General features: G+C 34.0%; 1 pseudogene; it reads right to left on the reverse strand.

Annotated features, from left to right (window-relative positions):
• Positions 1–486: 486 nt before the first annotated feature.
• On the reverse strand, positions 487–7,069 carry LOC149169690 (uncharacterized; annotated as a pseudogene).
• Between the last annotated feature and the right edge of the window lie 505 nt (positions 7,070–7,574).

Here is a 7,574-nt window from a genome sequence, read left to right on the forward strand (position 1 = left end):
GCTACCAATAGGTTGGCCATCACCTATCAATCTATCTCATAAAAATGGAGAAAATCTACCTTGGTTGCCACCTTTAAACCATCTGACATTATAGATGATTCCAATATCCTCATATTTGTGAGATTTATGAGATCTCCTACACTGGAAGCCCTTGTAGGTTCCAAAATTATGGGAAATATCAATTGGTTCAATGAAGTGAGTTGACCACTATCATGTGAATTGAGCACTAGCTTATGACACCATCTTAATGCAAGGTGCTTTAACTCTTTAAGCCCTCTTATTGTATTGGGCAAAGCCTTCAACTACACACAAAAGTAAATATTTAAAACTTGAAGCACTAAAATATTACCGATGCTCTCATGAAATTGTATCAGTTCCCATTAGCCACTCAAATCAAGGAACTCAATCAATCTAAGCCCCTCCATTGACATTGACAACCTTGTTATATTAGTTCTATACAAATATAGAACCCTTAGAGACATGACATTATGACATAAGAGTCTTATTAAAAGATAATGATGCAAGCTAATTAAATGGATTTCATTGAGATTGTGCCACATTCTGTAGAATCTCCATCACTTCTATAACTTTAACCATCAAGGATTTAAGAGACTCCAACAAATCAAGAACCTCAATTTGGTCTATTTCCAAAAGAAAAACAATAATTTTGGCTGCATGATGATGTTCCAATTGATCCACCAAAGAATACAAGCTTTCTCCAAGCATTGTTCATTGTTATTCGAGAGTTGCATTTGGAAGAGCTAAAGCCAAAGATCCAATAGGTATAAACTGTGAAATGGTTGTCTCGGTTGCACATAAAGGGAGGACACCCATATCTAATGGGAAAGGATGTATCCCTCTTGCAACATCACATAAAGGATTTTCTTTAAAATTTCTTCTCGGTGGAGGACAATAAAAGTGATTAACATGAGGTAACATTTGTTATTGTATCAGTGGTAGCCACTATTTTTGTATGAGTGCTACACCACCTGCAAATCCAATAGACACCATTACTTATTAGCTGCTCTTAGCTCGTGGAAATTCTGTTGAAAACAATGGACAAACAAACCATCACAAAATTCACTCTTGGACATCTACTCTTCCCATTATATAAATATTTTTTATATTAAAATAGATGAGCAATATACACCTAATAACAATACATTAAATATTATATAAATTGTTAAATTTAAATGTAGGATAAAATATAAAAAGTAAAGTGAAGTTTAATGTGGATTTTATTTAGTGTGGTTTATGTTACCGGCCTCCTCCATTGTGAAGGTATCTTCATGGGGAACTGATATGAACATTGGTGGTTACAAGAGATTAATTAGGATGAAAAGAGTTGCAGGGAAATGGGGCCAATTTTTGTCATAACAGTTACCACCTTCCTTCCCTTTCCAGCAAAATATATGTAGAAAGATAAGGATATATGCATAGTATTTGCACTACCACTCCTCAACTAAAATTGGTTGTGGCCATAATCAAAGCCGAATGGTCGTTGAAGCAACAATAGGGTTTGGTGGGTTTGGTGATAGTGGAGGACATGGAGGAGGAGGTGGTGGCTTTGGTGAGGGTGTAGGACATGCAAGAGGAGGTGGGGGGTTTGGTGACAATGGAGGAGGATATGGTGGGGGAGATGGCCATGGGGGATTCACTTGGTGAACCTCTGACATATCACGTGCGTTCATGGCATATTAAACAATACCCTTAATTTGACTACATATTGGAAAATCCCTCTAAAAATCACATTATTAACCCCCTACCAATATGAACCCAATATAGCTTCCCAATTTAAGAAACCCCTATTTCACTAGATATTGTAGGTATCCATTTTTCCATTAGCATTTTTTAGACCCCTTCATATTTTTTCATTAAATTTAAGCTCCATTTTTTATATTTGTCAATATAAAAACCCTTTACCCCCTATATATCTGCCAATATATTATGTCATTCTTTCCTCAATATATATCCCCCCAATATGAACCCATGTGGTATGATATTGCTCCCCCAGTGAAGCCCCTGTGGAGGTGGCAGTGGCGATGGAGGGCATGGCAGAGGTGCGCACGAAGCTCTTGGATTACACCCAATGGCATGATTATGATATGAGGCTATGGATTATGAATATGGATTACATGATGCTTGCATCAAAGCTGGAACACTTAGGTAATGCCCGGTGTGTTACAAGGTTAGTGAAAAGAGTTAGATCCACCAAAGTGTTGATACTCAAATTTGGTCCAAATAATCATTCAACTATTTTTTTGGATCTGTTTACTTAAAGAAAGTAATCATAATATTAAATAAAGATGTAAATAGAAAATTTAAATGCTAAGTAATAGTCTAATTATTTTAAATTTTCATCTTGTTTAATTTTTTATATTTTAATTTATTTAAAATATTTTTTAGTCATTTTTTTTTCAAAATTTAATAAAAATTCATGAAACCAATAAATTTAAACTATATAATTTACACAACTTAAATTTATAAAAATTTTAAAATACTAAATTCATTTTGACATTGAAAAAACATTTTAAATCATTTTCTTTTATCCAATAACCATCTCAAATGTGCATAATCCACCAAAAGGAATCATATGCTTGCGAGGTTGGATCATATTAAATCAAAGGAAAAATCCTTGCTGTTATTGATTACTATAACAATATAACCTTTATGACTCAGTACTACAAGAACAATGTTGCAGTAAGGATTACCATATAACAATAAAAACTGACTTAGTACTACCAGAACAGTACTACATTAAGGATTTAGTAATGGTGCAAAATTCAACTCTTCAAAATAGGAATACATTTATAAAATTACAGTTTTAATATATAAAAAGTATGATTGGCATTTAAATATTAAAAAAATAAAAATGAATAAAAATATTTATAAATATAATTATGTATTCTTTATGGATTATGGAAATAAATATCAATATTTTAAATAATTATGAATTATTTTTATAAATATAAATATTATGTTAATATTTACATTATTAATAAATTTAATAAAAATGATTTAAAATTTAAAGTGATAATAAAATTTTAAAATAAGGGTTTTTTATATTTATATATTGTGAAAGAAAAAAAGGAAAAATGGATACATATTACAGTTTATTTGGTTAACAATTTACAATGATTCATCAAATTTAGAAGAAAGTAGTATAGAAAATTATATTTCAAATTAATCGTGTTTCTTTTCCATGCTTTACTTTAAGGTAAAAAAGATTGAAAAAATAAATACATGACTTACAAAGAATTGAAAATATGAAAATAAGAATAAAAGAATTAGACTGAAAATAGTCAAATTTAAATGTAAGGAAAATAGTAAAAAGAAAACATTGGTAAAAACCACTCATCATCTCCTCATGGATACTAAACTCCATTATCAAGGAATAGGGATTGAGCAATCCAAAATATTTTTATTTTTCATGAAACCACCACCTCCTCCCTCCATTTTTATAATATTATCATGGAATAGAAATTGAGCAATTCAAAGTAATTAGAAGAAACCTTGGACAAGCAAGAGCAGAGGTTGCTTTCCATATCTTTTTAGAGGATATATATATATATATATATATATATATATATATAATATATATATATATATATATGATATTTTCATTTACTCCAAAATATTTGATTTTATAGATAGATAGATATAGATATTTGATATTTGATAAATAAATATCAAATGAATTACAAGTCTCTTTCATAGTGTATTGTAATCTCAATATTATTTTTAGAAGCTAGTTGTTAATTTTATATTAAGTAATGAAGGAATTACACATCTCTCTCATTTTAAAAAGTAGAATAAATTTTATGTTTTTTTTTTTAACTTTAAACTACTTTCGTTGTTTATAAATGTAAATGTAAAAAAGAAATTGAATTATTTTATTGTGATCAACATTGAAATTATTTTATTATTATTATTTAAATTTGTTAATATAACTATTATTTTATTATGTTTAAATGTAATATATATATATATATATATATATATATATATATATATATATATATATTTGGAATGAAATATGTAGCAAGATAAGGATATATGTGTAGTATTTGCACCGCCACTCCTAATCAAAGTCGAATGGTCATTGAAGCAACAATAGGGTTTGGTGGGTTTGGTGATAGTGGAGGACATGGAGGAGGAGGTGGTGGCTTTGTGAGGGTGTAGGACATGCAGGAGGAGGTGGGAGTTCAGTGACCGTGGAGGAGGCTCTGGTGGGGGAGATGGTCGGGGGATTCACTTAATGAACCTCTGACATATCATGTGCATTTGTGGCATATTAAACAACCTTAAATTGACTACATATTGAAAAATCCCTCTAAAAATCACATTATTTAACCCTTACCAATATGAACCCAATATAGCTTCCCAATTTCAAAATCCCATATTTCACTAGATATTGTACGTATCCATTTTTCCATTAGCAGTTTTTATATCTCTTTATATTTTTTCATTAACTTTAAGCTCCATTTTTTATATTTGCCAATATAAAAACCCTTTAGCTCCTATATATCTGCCAATATATTATGTCATTCTTTCCTCAATATATATCCCCCAATATGAACCCACGTGGTATGATATTGCTCCCCTAGTGAGGCCCCCGTGGAGGTGGCAGTGGGGATGGAGGGCATGGCGGAGGCATGCACGAAGCTCTTGGATTGCACCCAATGGAATCATTATGATCTGGAGTTATGGATTATGAAGATGGATTACATGATGTTTGCATCTGTGATGCCCCTCATGAGGAGTAATGTTGGTAATTAGTAAATTTGACTATGAGATAAACTCTGTTTGATGAAATATAAAAACTCTGTTGTTAAGTATTGTTAACCATTATGATAATTAATTGTGTTATCATTATTCAATTTGAGTATATGATTAACTGTGGCTAATCACTGTGGAGGTGGTTAAATAAAAGAAACCCTAACTACCTTGAGGAGGCAGTTGGGACCCCAAGAGGAAAAAGGGGAAATGCCAAGTCTGGTTAGGATCAGATGGCAGAGGAGAAAAGAAAAGAAAATCAAGAAAGTGCTATGTCTGGTAAGGACCGGATGGCATGTTTGTGAGGAAGAGAATTCTTGTATTCGTTATGTCTGGTTAGGATCAGATAGCGAGATCTGGCATAGCCAGAGAGATCGCAGACGAGATTTGCAGTTGTGCTTGGGGGTGGAAGATCGAGAAGGATCTTCCTATGGACGGGTGGCTGACAAGCATTACATATAGGTTTGCGGCTAAGCAGGTATGGCTTATTAAACTTATTAACCAAGAAATGACTTTATCTTTCTGTGGTGAGCAAATGAAATAGAAGGAGACAAATTGCCTATTTTCTTAGAAAGAAAAACTCTATATGTGCTTGACAGAGACCGTATTTGCATTTCCTTTTACGAATGCAAGCATTGAATATATATCTATATATATATATATATATATATATATATATATATATATATATTGAGCTGAGAACTTGTATTACAGGCGGTAAAACCAATATTAAACAGATAGGAACTATTTAACCCTATTCTGTATGCTAGAGCGAATAATAATTAAGGAAAAAGGAAAAAACGAGCCATCAACAGAATAGATGCGTTTTCTTATTCCGATTCAAAGTAGCAATAAATAATGAAGAGCTCAGACCATTTATCAAAGCAAGAACGGGCCGAGCATTCGTCGGCAGTCTAAACACAGATTCTGGCACGATAACAACATCTCTGTTATTACATAATTGAAACAACTGACTGAAACTATGTACAAGCATAATATAGATACAATTTACAGACGAAGATATTCTTGTTCATGTAACAAAAGAAAAGATCAACACATTATGCATGCGTATAGTTATTTGCAAATGATTCTAGCTATAAGGAGTCACCGCTGTGGGGCGTAAGCGTGTGCTTAGCCGACAGGGTGACTTTGCCGAACCAAAAACCAAGATATAACTTCTACAGAATAACTAATATACCTGAAAAGAAATCGAATGGCGACTCGTATGTTAAACGAGTTCAAAGTAAAAGCTGTGGAGAAGACGATACACACCGAGAACATTTTAATGCAGAGCCATAGCCATACCAAAAACACCAGTTTCACAAAACCAACTTGTAACCGAAACATTAAAATATTAGTATTATAAAACTGTCACAATATTTTCTAAGAAGCAGCATCCATGAGCCGGGCAGAACTTAGAATAAAAGAACAGTACATTTATATATACAAATTAAGCTGGCAAACCATGCCTTGGCGGAGTTCCGCCTGAGATTGGGCCATAAAAACAACCAGATATAAATAACCATTCAAACTAGAAACATGAGTCATATAGCTTTCTCATTAAAGAAACCCTGGATGCATGGCGGAGGAAATTGATTGCAAAAGCAAGAACCTCGGCATCCCTGTTCAGTGGAACAGTGGTTCAGGCAATACCCTGTAAAAAGAATATGAAAGCAGGACTTAGGGTAAGAAACCAGCTCTTACCCGTAGTGGAACAACTGAGGAGGAAAAAGCCAGATTTTACCCCGATGCCGTCTGGTCGCCGAGGCGCCCTCCTGAATACATTAAGACAATTAAACTTAGAACCTTATCGGAATTGTTGAAAACAATGACAAAACAATTTAGCAGCGGAAATGGTTAAACCGGAGCCATGAGGACTACCTTCGAAAAACTCCTGAAGTAAAGCAGAATTAGGAGACGGCTATACTTGAGTCGAAAGGAGAGGCCGCAGCATGTCACCGTGCTCTGGAGACTGAGAATGAAACCCCGGTATGGCAGAGAGCCACCAGAGACTTCGGCAGCACACAGTCATTTCAAATGAAGACAATAACAAGCCGAAAGGAAATGGCACTTAAATATTTCACTGTAAAACCCTGCCTCGTGGCATAACTCCAACCTTTGATCTGATTGAGCTTTTTTCCACCGTTCGATCGACAAGGAGGAACCGGGAAGAATTATGAGCGCGAAATGGTAAGACCGAGGTACCCGGTTTCATAGCACTTGGAGTCTTGGGGCACGCCACCGCACATGGCAGTTCAAAGGCTGACCATTGATCAAGCCAGGTGGACGGCATCTAGCAAGCGAGCGTCGTAAGCGGCAGAACATCACCACAGCAGCGTCTCGAGGAAACAATTCCGTACAATACTTCGCAATTACCATAAAGCATATATTTAAGAAGGTGAACGGTCCACTGTACCTCGGACTTGCCGTGGTTTCGAAACCATAATCGCCACACATAAAAGTTAACATATATAAACATTTCTATTAAACGGGAATGGGAAAACAATTAACCCATGCATGCATGTATTCCAAAACATAACCATTACAATATGTCGAGTGGAAATTTAGTTGTGTTTCTTATCATGTGCGGGTCAATACATATATATATGTCAAAGGTACGAGAAATCTCTATATAAGGTTTATGTGTATATTTATTGTAAGTCGGTAAGTAAGAATTAAAAAAAAAAAAATTTACTCTTGTGATAGAGCGTGACAAATTGGTATCAGAGCCCAGGTTACAACTCTGTGACCTCGGGTAAACTTTAATAAAGCAGTAATGCTTAAATAGTGACATGACA

This window comes from Pinus tabuliformis, chromosome 4_2, assembly GCF_031772625.1.
Source record: "Pinus tabuliformis cultivar Carrire ecotype Pingquan chromosome 4_2, CPIR1, whole genome shotgun sequence".
Classification (NCBI taxonomy): domain Eukaryota; kingdom Viridiplantae; phylum Streptophyta; class Pinopsida; order Pinales; family Pinaceae; genus Pinus; species Pinus tabuliformis.